This window comes from Lygodium microphyllum, chromosome 11 (genome assembly GCF_053477565.2).
Source record: "Lygodium microphyllum isolate KBCC chromosome 11, Lygodium_microphyllum_v1.1.10, whole genome shotgun sequence".
Taxonomy (NCBI): domain Eukaryota; kingdom Viridiplantae; phylum Streptophyta; class Polypodiopsida; order Schizaeales; family Lygodiaceae; genus Lygodium; species Lygodium microphyllum.
This window is the reverse complement of record NC_141145.1, coordinates 92,130,106-92,144,309: the sequence shown is the minus strand read 5'-3', so window position 1 is coordinate 92,144,309 and position 14,204 is coordinate 92,130,106. Positions and strand designations below refer to the sequence as shown.

The following is a 14,204-nucleotide window of genomic DNA, read 5'->3' as shown; positions in this document are numbered from 1 at the left end:
ATTCCTTTGATAGCTTCCTTACTTAGAAGCATTTTAAAGTGTTCAATTGATGCCCTTATGCTTGAAGTCATTTCTTCATTAAGTTGTAGGATATCCCTATATTCACAATAAAAAATGTTCAGTTATCATATTACAAATACTTTATGAGATGGTGAAAAAAGTAACAAAGAACTTACTTACTCCACTACATGTATTCTTTTCATAGTACCACTGCTTCATAGCTTTATGTCTTGAATATTTTGAAGTTTCTTACATCATTTGCAAACCCCCAATATTGTTTCTTTAAGCCTTGATTAATCTCTATTTCTCCAACTCTAAAATAGTCTCCTTATTCTACAATAATTTGTGTTTACATTGCTCTAATGTTTACCTCAAAGAGGCATTCTCCTTCTCTAACAAATCTATTTCTAACTTGTGTACATTGCTAATGGTATTCAAATGTTGAGTGTATCCTAAGAGGCCATTATAACCATTTCCAATTAAGCTTATTAAGGGTGTAATATCCCTAAAGGAAGGCACGGAGTTATGCATAGGATCTTTTGGATACAATTTCCCAACCATCCATAGATCTGTATTCCTCTTTCCTTACAACCTACAAAGCTCTATGGATGTAGAAGATATGAGACAAGGTTTGTTTTCCTTACTTAATGGCTCATACTCACAATCAAGCTTAACATGGAGGTGATATGTCTCTCTCTTGTATCTCTTTGATGATGATTCAAACACCATTGTCTCCCTTTGTGATGTTGATTCCACCTTAGCCATCCGTAGCATTATAAAGAAACAAAATTCATTGTTTATACACTCATACATACAAATATTTTAGTTGGTTACACCTTAACACCATCTAATACTACAGAATCATAGAAAATCCTATCAATAGTGTTTTACAAAATCATAAGGCAGCCCCTCCCAACTTGTCGTGCCCATCCTTACTTATCCTCAGCCTAACCCACCCCTCTCCTTTCTAGTGTATAACTTTATGTACATGATACATCAGCTCCTTACCCTACTATTCCTTCCTCGAGCTCTGTCTTCGAATTTCTTGCCCACCACTTAATGCCTCTTGACTCACTAGGACTTTTGCTTGGCCAAGCAATTCATGCCATCGCCAAGCAATTCAAAGCCGTGTCTTCAACACCAGTGCTAGTGCCATTGCCATAGGCTCAATCCAAGCAGCCAAGTGTGATTGCCATCATAGGCTCAATCCAACCAGCAGCCAATTCTACCATCTCTCTAACTTGAGCCTTGGTAAGCTCAATCCAACAGTTGAACAGCAACATGCCATTTAACAAAAAGTAGGCCCAATTTTGAATGGCGTGCTGACATTGATGAACTAAACTCATATTAGGCAAATTTATATCTTGTTGCTTCCTCTAGAAGAAGATGTTTCCTTACACTTCTTTTGACAAGATTCAGACTCATTGACAATCATTAATTCAAGTTGATTGCAACACTCTTGGGGCGCATCCTATAGTCTCTTGTCTGATCACCAGCTATGGTTCACCTCAGAGCAATCACAGGACTAATCCTTATAGTTGTTGGGGTGGTTCATTGTAGCAATCAGCATGGCTGAGTTAGATTTTGCAGATGACTCGGCTTCAAGTGACAAGCTCCTTGAATCTATGCACATTTTGCATCCCTTGTTGAGTGCAAGTGCAAGCACTGAACTTTTTCAAAGTATGTAGACTACATGGACAGCAACATCCCATGCTCAGTGCCGATGGTGTTTTCCCCTGCCACTGTTTCACAAGAGGATCTGGAGCTCCCCACTATGCTAAATACCACTCACCATGAAATGCTTTTATCTGGCGTTGGCGCAACTTCACTAGGAATTAACTGTGATGAGTTGTCAAGACTATTAGAGAATTATAACAAGTGGAACCTGCCCCTAGAACAGAATTGTCCTTCTTGGAAAGCTCCCGAGGATCCGTCAACTAAACAAAAAGATTTGTTTCCTCAAGCAGCATCGGGTGGGATTTATTCATCCACTACGAAAGTACCCAAGCCAAGCTAAGCTAATGCAATAATAAGAAACAACAGGATGGGGCTGTTGCAAATGCTGAAATGCTTACATTAGCCTCCTCTTCTGTCGAGCAAAAAGCTGCTTCCTCAGCACATCCACAGTCTGCTAAAGTAAGGCGGCTTGGGCGGTCCAAATCTGCGAATGACATGAAACAAATTGATTCATCTGACAACAGTGATGCCATGGATGATGATGAAGGAAGTAAGCTCAATCCCGATGGCAAGAATCCCATGTCGAAGAATCTCATCTCTGAGAGGAAGAGGAGGAAAAAACTCAATGAATGGTTATACTCCTTACAGGCCATTGTTCCCAAAATAAGCAAGGTACTCTTTGTTCAACTGTATCAGGAAGAACTTGCATAACTGTCAACAACAATAATGCACTTTGTTTTGATATTTTCTAATATGCAAATGATGAACCTGAAGATAGTCCACTGTCTCATCATAATCATTCATAGGTTGCTGACTCCAATACCATTTTTGGATCACAAGTGAAAGGTCATGTGCTTTCCTCTCCCATTTTTTCAGCAAATAGTGAACCATGTGTGTAGATGGACAAGGCTTCTATTGTTAGTGATGCTATTGGATAGGTTAGAGATCTCCAGAAGCAGGTGGAGGATATACAAGCTAAAATTAGTACTCTTCAATCAGAACAAGGATGCTTTGCAAGATGGGTCCTTGACTGTTGGAATAGCTCTAGGTAATGGGAATGAACCTGGCTTGAATATGCCCGAGCACAAACTCCTAGAGGTAGGACTAGGGTGACCTTTTTCTCCTTATACGAATTTTGTGCGATTCAAAGGTAGAGCTTCTTTGTGCATGAATTCATCTAACATTTCCCTCTCTCTACCTCTTTCTTTATGCTTAGTTTGAGGTTTCTCAAATGGAGGAGCAAACTTATAATCTTCAAATTCATTGCAAAAAAGGACCAGGGACTTTTGTTCAGTTGAAAAGAGCACTGGAGGCTTTGGACCTAGATATTATCAATGCCAATCTCACATCAATAAATGATCCTATTCTGAACACTTTAGTAGTCAAGGTATGACCTTAGCATCTTTGGCCTCATATTTAAACATTCATGCATGACTGATGAATTGCTTGCACAAAAACAACAATTTTGGGCATAGATGTTCAACCTCATAGTTAAGATAAGCAGCAGCAGTAAGAGCTCAGCATTTACCTTGGGGAGTCAATTCAGTCTAGTCACATTACAAAGTAAGCTTATAGCCTACGATATTTGGGGTAAACAAGTTTGAAGAATTTCATTTGTTAAACCTGAATCTTTACTGTACTTAGTTAAGCTTCAGAATCCCCTTGTACCTAGGTGAAGTTCCAATGTAGCTTAGTGTCTCATCTCAATAAAGGTTATTCATTATTTATGCAGAATTGTGTATGATGTCATGCTTTGCAAGGTCATCACTCAAAACTATAATGTTGTATAGGCAAAAAAAAAAAGTTCATGCATTGTTTATATTTCAAAGAGGGCACAGACAGAGAAATATCAAACATCTCTAATCTGAAGACCGATGGAATTAATGCAAAATGCAGTTGAGAAGCTCCCCTTCTTCAGCATCTTTAAGCTCATTCAAGTGGCTCACATTAAATCTCAGAGAGTCTTGGTTGTTGCATGTGCAAGGAATGTTGCATCATCTATGGTACCAAGCACTAAATCCCTGGAACCTCACCTAATAGTCAATCATAATGCCCAACAAACTAAGTTTTCAAGCTTGATACAACTACAACATAGTGAGAATAAGTGACATCAAAACCCCAAACTTCAAGGTAAGTGATTACTATGTTTTATAGAGATCTATGTAGAGAGGATCTAATAAATCTTTTGTGCACAAACAATAAATCCCAAATACAACTTATTGGTGACTCATGAAAATTTTGTAGTGGAGGAACTAATAAATCTCCTAATGGAGCCACCTATTGTAAGAATTAGGAGTTATGGAGGAAGTTTAGGAGTTGGATGAGTATGGCTATTTTACATAACAAGGTTAGTATGAGGTAGGTTCCATGGGGGAGAGCGGATTTGGTAACGAAGCCCCTAAAGTGGCCATGAGTTTCTAATTGATTTGGAACCACACAAATAATTCATTGTGTGATTGAGTTGTGTGATTGAGTGAGCTAATGCAACATCTCTATCTTAAATATGATTAGCACATTTTTCCTTGAAGACCAAGGTATTATACATGGAAAACGCTGACTTTTTCTTGGTAATGGCATGTGGTTAATTGTGAACAACATGTTCATCTCAAACCTTTGTGCTCTTGAATCATTTGGTGCATATTTGGAGATTGTTACTTGCCAAATCTACTTGGCATCCCCTTCCTAATTGTGAGTAGGAAAACTCCATAAGAGTGGAAATGCTAGTAACTATTGTTGTTGATGTGCTTTTGACTACAAGTGTTGTCATGTCTTTTCGATCAGTTCCTCAATATTTCATGTTCCTAGAGGCTATTGTGATTTATGGGACATCATTTTAATCTCATTGCATGATTTTGTAGCATTTTCTTCCTTTTAATTAGGACACCCCTTAGCAAGATTGGAGTTGGGTTTGGGTAGGGTGCATTAGTGATTAACACTTAGGGCATACTTTGGGTTTTTGTTACCACACTTTGGTAATGATATGTGTGAACATATTTAGCACCATTAGGGCACCTTTTTCCCTCACTAGGAGGTTTCTTTATGCCTAATACATTTTAATGTTTGGATAGTTAAATAGATGCATTCAAGTTAGAATCAATGTCGTTAGTATTGGATATTCTTCCTCTATATGAGCTCATTTTACTATGACCTAAAGAGACTACTCAGAATGATGTTACCTTTGAAATCTTGTACAAGATGGTGGGTGTTTCGAGGGTTCAAAGGCAAGGAGACTCCTTGATTAGATATTTGATCATAGCAAAGTGCTATAAATATTCATGTGATATTAAGAAGGTTGGTAAAAATTCCACTATTTACTTCAAATCCTTTATTGTGCACTATATCACGCACTATAACTTAGGTTTATGTTAGAAGTTTTTTTACATTTTGGTTTTCAATTGGCTTGGCCTCCTAGCTTATCATAGCTTCACTCTAATTCCATGGTAATCTTTGCAAGGTAGATGTGCTAAAGTTTCCTATGAAGCACTCCCTTGGAACAAATCTTTATCCATCACATTAAACAAATAGGTACCACATTAGATTGGAATGCCCCACTTATCAACAATATGAAATTTTTTATTTTGTGGCAGCACTTCCCACTGAAGTAGTGCTTAAAAATTAGGTGTTTTTGTTGGTTTGTCACAAGTGGAGCTAACTCATTAACATTTGGCTTGTCTATCCAGGAAATGCCCATTTTTAAAATTTATTTGGATAAATTCTATAAGTTTGTATCAAACCTAATGTTTCCTATTTATAATTTTTATTGCAATGGCTATAGTTTTAGTTCTAGTGCAAGGCATTGTTTCCACATAATCTGTCTCACATTTGAGTTTGACATGCACAAATTTCTTTCTTAATGCACTTTAGGAATGACGAAGAAATGTGAGTAATGTGGATACCAAACTAAGAAGTGATATTATTTGCTCGAGCACTTAGTTTTCTCATTCCACTGAAGGAGTAAGTTACGTCTATGGTGTTTGAATGAGTGATTTCTTATCAATGCCTCATCTACACTAGCTTATCTGATGTATTGTAACAATTGGAATATAAAAATGATTACATTAGCATCAAAGTAGTCTTGAATAGGGTGACTTCTCACATATAGGTAATTTGATTAAAGGAATCCCCATAGATACATAATTAAGAGCCCAATAATATCATTCATATAAAAAATTGGCTTGGACTGCTAGTACAATTAGAAACTGGCTGGGGGGCCCTTGTACCTCCCCTTCTTGGGAGGTCACCCATTCCAGTATTGTTCACACTAGTTCTTGCTTAAGTGGAAGTTTCCCATAATTGGGCTAGCCATCTAGCCCCCAAAACCTTAAGGTGATGGATGGCATCTAGTCTATTCAATTATGGAAATCTTCCTCCATTTGGCCTAGGATTCAAACCTAGTCTCAACTCATTGCCACTACATTGATAGTGAGCTAATTTTCTCTAGCAAGTGTGGATTGCATTTCCAACACCCCCCTCAAGTCATACCTTGGTTGAGGTCCTAGTGCCACCCAAGCTCAGTAACTTGAGCTCCGATACCAAGTTAGAAAGTGGGGGGGGCTCTTATTTCACGCTATTTGCATGCAAAATGTATTTGAAAACCCACTCAATACTTCATCGTAAGTCAAATAACAATGCTTTGTACCTCCCCTTCCAGGGAGGCTACCCATTCCAATATTGTTCACGCTAGTGCATGCTTAACTGGAAGTTACTCGTAATTGGGCTAGCCATCTAGCCCCCAAAACCTTAAGGTGATGGATGACATCCTATCTATCTAATTATGAAAATCTTCCTCCATTTGGCCTAGGATTCAAACCTAGTCTCAACTCATCCCCGCTACATTGATAGTGAGCTAGTCCTTCTACCAAGTCTGGATTGCATTTTCAACAAGTACATCCAATAAAGTAGCTCACTAGATAGAAAGCATTCTCACCACAAAAAAGATTATGCTAAACTTAAAAGGCTAGGTACATCACCAATATGAAATGATAATCAAGATTCCACATGAAACCATCACCAAATCTAGCATCACTTACAATACGGTAATTTAGCATGCTTGATCAATGGATTGTTAGAGTGTCACAAAAGCTTCAAGCTAATATTTGAGATCATGCTTAGATCAAGTTGCATGATAAATAGCAATTTGAGTTGAAAGTGATGAGAAGACTTTATTGCTTGTCAATCGGTGGCAAATTAGGAAGAGAAGTTTCTTAGAACTTGGATAATTGGAGGGAGTTAGAGATTCTTTTGCTCGTAGTGAAGATTACATTCTTGAATATTGAAAATGTTACTTCTAGCTAGGGGCACATATTTTTTTCTTTACCAAATCCTTCTTTTTCTAGAAAAAGCTTTAAACTGATTACATTAAAAGGTAAATAAGTTCATTCGAATGGGATCTTACCCATTTGCAATAAAGATTAACCATTATATTCTCAGATTTCTTCCTATGACATAGTCTAGGCATCTGCAGCTCTATAAGAGTAGCTATAGGTCCTTTTTTCATGTTCGTAATTATAGTCCTACACTATTTTACCTCACACACACACATCAAGAATTATTCTAAGTACTTAAATTTTGTGCCTTGTAAACTTTTTTTACTACGGGGCAAGACTCTAAAATGTTAGGGTCAAAGCCATGTCAATTGTTGAGAAAATTAACAAAATTAATAAGTCAAATATCAACATCATAAAGATGCCATTTAAGCATGTTTGCACAGGTAGTTGTAAAGAAAAATGCACAGAAAGCCATGAAAATGCACAAGACCTAGCATAAGATGAACAAGCAATGTAAGTGAATATGAGCTCTCATATATCCAAGTAACAAGAATATTATACCTTCTAAACATCGTATTTGCACTTTAGTAAGCTACATTTATCTCGAACTAAATTTGAGGTGCAATCCCATAATCATTATTTTCTTGGTATTGCCTTTTTATTTTGAAAACTTCATTCTGCAAAAGGATGTGTTGATAATGCAACATAAATATTTTATTTACTCCTACTATTTATACAGTTATTCAAAATTTATATATGGATCATGCAATGTAAACATTTTTAATCTCTCATTTTAGTTTTAAAGGATTATTTATACTTTGTGTTAATCATAGTATTAGGCCACTTATATATTACATGCACATGTGTAGGGAGCAGACATTTAGTGGTACAAGAAAGAAGATTGAGTGTAAAGAATAAGGTATGGTGGGTGTAATGTGGCTCAATTAATATTATTCACCCAAAAATAATTAACGAGTCATGTAAAAACTTGAAGGCCTAAACTTCTAAAGGCATATACTTGCTCTAGCAAAGGCTAATTAGATCACACTTTAGTTAACAAAAAGTGTTATGATTTAAATCGTCAACTCTATTATGTCAATGAATGGGCATGCCCCTAGTTTATAAGGGACCCATCCAATTAACTATTGAGAATTGTTTGCACTTGTGTAAATGTCACAACCATTGAGTTGAATTGGATGAGATTCTCATTGTTTATTTTTTAAATCTGAAAAAGAAATATTTATATTATCAAGAAAATGATATTTGAGTGTTATTATTATCTACATATAAACTTGTTTGGCTTATTTATGCCATCTATGTGGGAATGAAAATTAATCGTGCATGTATCTCAAAGGACATGTACATTTTGAATGCATACATACATGTTGTTATGAGTGTGTATTCACCATTGTCTTATTTGAGATTGTGTTAAATGGTGGTAGTTGCAAATAGAAAATGTGTGGTTGCTAACTAGAAAAAATTGTGCATTTACTAGATATGGATCTTTTTACTATCTAGATAAGTGTCTAAAGTTCTTGTGCTGCAAAAGCTGACCTCCACTCTAGGTTATTGCACAATCGTATTCAAGGCAACACCATGAGATGACGACTACCTCCAAACCTTCTGCTTCATCATCAAATTCTTCCCTTAAGCACTCTGCTATGTAGGCTAAACTGGTGCCTCATGATCAGGGAAAGAAGGCGAATTGTGGCGTGCCTATCTACTACTGGCTACTATCCAGCACGTTTTGGTAGTCCATCGAGAAACGAATCTAAGCATCACAGCCCCAGCACTCCCATGGAATGTCATGGGGTTTGTCGGCTAGGGTTTCCGGAGTCCGCCTCGCAACAGAATGTTCGTGGCCGAACCCACTAGGATCGACCTGAAACTTGAGTCCCTAGCGGTCAAGTTTTCCTGGCCATTCTACTTTATGTGGAGTTACCAAATCCGAAGCAGATCCATACCACACTTGGTTCAAGGAGAATGGGAAATGAGAGGGATGAGCCGCTCAACCCCTCTGCCCATAGGGCATAGTCCCATTCTAGTCTCCTAAAACGGTATGAATCGAGTACTAACCCGCAGTGCCTAAAGGTTGAATGATGGTAAAATCTTGTGAGAAGCCTCCCAGTTCTCTGGGACCACCAACTAACTCGTCGCGTATTCTGCTCACCCGCTTCCCTCAATAGGTGTACTTTAGTTATTTAATTATCCCTATCACATTTATGTGTGACATAGCTTCCTTAATTAAGCCCTTTAGGAAACAGGGGTCGTTCACGCAATCTTATGGCACTAACACGAAAATAATTTCACACTGGTTCCTTTGAAGTAAACTTAATATTAGCATTTTAGCTAAGATACAAGTCTTGTTCAAAAGGAACAATATCCTCGATCCGTGAGGATGCACTTTATTTCCTCCAAGATTTTCCCTTGCCCTAGTAACAAGGGCCCTCAAGAATCTATCTCGAGTCACGCTAATCGTTTGAGTAGGACTTGGAGGTAGGGAATTTACAACTAGAGCCCCCTAGCATCCAAGCATCCTCCTACATTCAAATCAACCCGAGGAGAGACCTCTCGTGGCGGGTTCGGTCCATGTTCCCGTCACGGCTATTTAGAACCCCCTTGGCTAGGGTTGGTAGCCAGTTGGAGGTGGTTTGGCGTGCCCTCCAAAAGTTCAACATGATTCATTATTCCCATTTCTTTTATGAGTTTGGGGTTATATAATCTTTTACAAGCGGTGTTCCTAAACTTACAAGCACAAACAATGGTGCAGGCGAGTGCTCAAGTCATCTGCTAAGGTGGGGTCCCTCTCTTGACACTTAGCATTTGTCCTTCTTACCTTGGCGGCAATTTCCAACATCCTCTGAGGGTTAGGGAATACCTTCTTTCTGACCCCGCTCCTGTGTGATAGGAGCGTTCAATTATACAATTGGATCTATACCCTATAGTTCTCGGATGGTAGCTGTCCTAGCTTGCTAGCCTTTAGTCTAGGGTTCTGATCTTGGAAAAACAACACTAGAATTTTATTGTATTAACATTGAGTTGTGTCATGGTTAAGGGTGATATCATCAAGATTTTTTTGGCTTTATCGGGGCCAGATGTAGCATAGAGGCCAATGAGTGTTTTACTCATTTCCAAGTCCTCCTATGAATGTAACAATAGTTTGGCTCATTTACTTTTAAACCTCAAATAAGTCGAGTTAAGCCCTATCCTTGCGTATTTAGGACTCATTCTATTGAACTGCCTTGGGTAAATAAGTTTAGCACTTCATACGTGTGTCTAATAACTATCCTTAAGATGAATCCCTAGCAGTGCAACTGGAATCGTCCATGATACCACACAATCTAGATGCGAGTCCTTCTTAAGTCGATGATGCAATGTGGAGTTCTACTCTTTGGGAATTCATTTCAATGCACTTACATAAATCATAAATAGAGGCTTCTATTTTTCTTTTGTACGAGAACGAAGTTATCAGACCTAAAGTATGTGCAAGCTACATCTCTCTAAAGGTTTATAGGAGCCTAATACTCGGCTTAATATTGCAAAGACCTAAACATACCTAACCATTATTGTAGTAACTCACGATTCTCATGGACTAGATTCAAGCTTTTACTCCTACCTTTCTAATTTCACAAATTTTGCAATGCAAAAAGTGTGATTTTCTCTTATTGATGGATATGCTTTATCGTCCCTATAATCCATTTTTCAGTTTCCTTTACTTCTTAAGCATGCCAATGCTAGTGCATAAATCTAATGCACTAGCGGTTCAGTCAATAAAGTCCTTGCCATTCAGTGTGCACAAATGTGAAATCTTTTGTGCAAGTTGTTCGTTCTAAGTCATGCCAAAGTGCAGCACAACACAATTTCCAACATCCTTATTGATGCAACCTAATTGGTGGTTAATTATCATAAATTTTTGCCAAAATACTTCTCCCTTCCCAATGAAGTCGAACTATGTTTTTAAGAGTTCCCATCAAAGTAGGATTTATGGAGCGCACTTGGTTACCAAGTGACGGGGTTCCTTGACCCGCAGCTCCGTCGCTTGAAGCGGGATTCGCACTCGATTGGACCTTACTTCGCTTGGGAGGCATCGTATAATTCGGCTTTTGCTTCGCGGCTACGCACCCAAGCTACAAGAGAGTTGACTCCTTGTGGAAGGAATCCACTTGTGAGTACCTTCTCAACAAGGGGGGAAAAAGAAGGGCAAGCTTGGAAGCCTTCAAAGAGGGAAATTTTCCCTCTCTCACTCTCCCTTTCCCTCTCTCTCTATGTCTCTCTTTTCTCTTACTCTCTCCCTCACTCTATCTTTAGTCAGAGAGCATGGAGGAATCACAATCCCCCAATCCTCCTCCTTTTAATCCTAAGGCCCTTTATATAGTGTATTTGGGTGGGGGATTGGTAAGGTATGGAGCCCCCTCCCCCTTATTCCCATTAGGGCGGCCAGGTGGATGGCCGCCACCATGTAGAGTATGGGGGAGGGGAAGTGGAGTAATCGTTACCCCCTGCCAACGTCGTCATCCACGGCAACCCCCCGCCTCCCTCCGTTAACACACGGTAGCCCCCCCCCCCCCCTCGCCAATTGGCAGCGTGAGTAAGGGGGAGAGGTTAATTCTTCTTTTATTTTGAAAAAAAAAATCGTTTAATTGGGGGGGTCATACAGGGGAGGGAGGGAAATGTTACAGGAATTAGTTTTATAGAGTTCAAATACATTATTTGGATCATAAGGTATAGCTTAGTGAAGGAGTATGAAGTTTTATATGCAGTTCAAATACATTATTTGGATAAACTCTATAAAGCACCATTGTGTAGATAACTAGGTTAAGAGGTATAGCTTAGTGAAGGAGTATGAAGTTTTATATGCAGTTCTTGCATGTTTGTTATGTAGCAGTTTTACTAATAGTGTTTAGACATGCATCGTGTTTCAAAGCAAAATATGTTTATAGATTAGATTTAGCATTGTTTAAATACATAGAGGATGTCGAAAGGAGAATGTGTATGCATATGTAGTTTAAGTCAATAATCGTGAGTATGAACGTTTACATTTTTATTTATACTATGTTAAATGAGGTTTCTTCTTTGATGTGAGACGTCATTCACTATCAAGAATTTGAGTGGCTATCAATTTTTGGAGGTCATTGTATGTTGCAAAGCAGTTGACATATGTTGATGGATTTTGCCCAGCGATATTTTCCATTCTCATTTGGTTTGTCATTATGTACCTACGGTTCTACATATTTGCAGGATGGTTGTCGATAGGGTGTTGGGTGTTCCTATGGTTTTGAATGTATAGCTAGAACATCTGCATGCATAGATGAATGTGGTTAAGTAAAGTAATCTATTAGTTTTTAAATACATAGTAGGTATCGTTTGATTCGTGTGTACCTCATCTGGAGTCATCTTTGCGTTGACGGGTATTGTGTATCTATAAAGGAGAAAATGAGAAAAGTACATTAGTTTATTAATAAATCTATTAGTTGGAGAAGAGAATTAGGAGTACACATTGGTCTATTAACAACCAACCTTTAAAAGAAGGTATAGAAGTTTGATTTATTACTTGCTACAAGAAGGATTTAAGATTGTTGTGTGATAGAATGTGTTGTGTTTAATCTTTTTTTTTTTTTTTTGAGCTATGTTGTTTCTTTACTTGAGTCATGGTATCAAGAAAGGTGTTGAAGCAAAGACAGATGGATCTAGAAGGCCGACAATATGCAAATTTCTTCTTTTGGTTACACGGGAGAGTATTACATACACTAGTCCTGGTACATACATGCTTCTAATGTGTAGAAGTGCTTTTTCACAGTGACTCCTTGCGATTTGTGACTGGTGATCTCATATGAAAGGGTCAAAGAGAACCTGGATTTATGGTACTACTTGTTGTTCAATGGCTTGCATTGGGGCTTGTTGCACCACAGGGTGAGTTGTTGGTTCATTGAAAGGATTGTGACATAGATTCATGATATCATTTTGTCATTTTTTGTGTCGATATGATTGATCTTACACATCGTACCATTTGATGCATCTATGGTGAGGTCAATGTTCTTAGTTATCATTGCAATCGTCCCAACTACTATCTCATCTATCTCATGGAAGTTCTTATTATGTAGTCAGGTCTGCAATGTTGGCTTGTCATTTGCATTCATATGAACTTTGACGGTCTAGATTTGTTCGACTATGTAGTATTTGTGTTCTGCTTGTTGTAGTTGCAAACATCTTCCTTGTCTGTGCATATGATTATTATTTTTTGGTCAACAAAATATAGGATGTCCTTCTCATTGATCATGGACTAATGTAAGCATTCATGTATCTCTCGCTTTGTTGGAAAATGGTGCGCAGATCGGATGTTATATGCTCACGTAGTGAACGCCGGAAGATCCCCAAGAACAAAAGAACTCTACTTTTTTCACAAAACTCAAGGTAGAAAGCATGCACGACATGAACAAGAGACCAATTGGGTGCAATCTCCCCCCATGCCTTGTGTGAGCGCTTCACAAAGCATGTATTTTATGTATTAATCATCTTCAAGCTCAAATAATAGCCCAATTTACAAAATAGCACGCTTTTGGCTTTTGAGTTTGCTTTAGCACAAAATAGAAATAAAGCTAATGGGCGGGCGCCCAAAGAGTCAGGCATACCCAATACAATGTCCAAATACAAATATCATAATCGTGCGCCCATGCGCATACAAAATAATAAATAAATATCCAACGCCTTAATAAATAGGCGCGACAAAATATAGGCGCCATGCCTAAGGTATGCGCCCATCAAAATATAAGTGACAACTCGAATACACGCTATCCTCCAATGCTTTCCTCCGCCACTGCTGCTATCTCTACACATCAACTGAAGCATTCACAATCGTTAGTAAAATAATACAATTAAACCAACAAAAGTGAATACCTAGCAGTCTTCAGCTACATAAATAAATCAACTGGTTAGAAATCAATCCTAACCTTAATTTATTACGAGTGCGCACTCTAAACTCATAAACGTTTATTAATTTAATATGTATTTTGCGGAATCACCCGCTATGGAATCACCCATGTACACACTAAATTAATGAAACGCCCGAAAAGGAAGGCGTCCCCATCAACTTCTCGCGCAAAGAATCCACTTTGTGTACGAGCCCCGGTCAACAAAGTTTACGGAATCCACCGTAAAACCTCACGGAATCCACCGTGAAATATGCCTCCTAGCATCATACCCCCGAGGTGGGATAGCAATTCTCCTCAATTGCTATTAGCTCAATGTGGAACTAACAGAGTG

At 38.3% G+C, this 14,204-nt stretch overlaps 1 pseudogene; it reads left to right on the top strand.

Moving 5' to 3' along the window:
• Positions 1 to 1,774: 1,774 nt before the first annotated feature.
• LOC148029080 (transcription factor bHLH35-like) lies at positions 1,775 to 3,070 on the top strand (annotated as a pseudogene).
• The last annotated feature ends 11,134 nt before the right edge of the window (positions 3,071 to 14,204 follow it).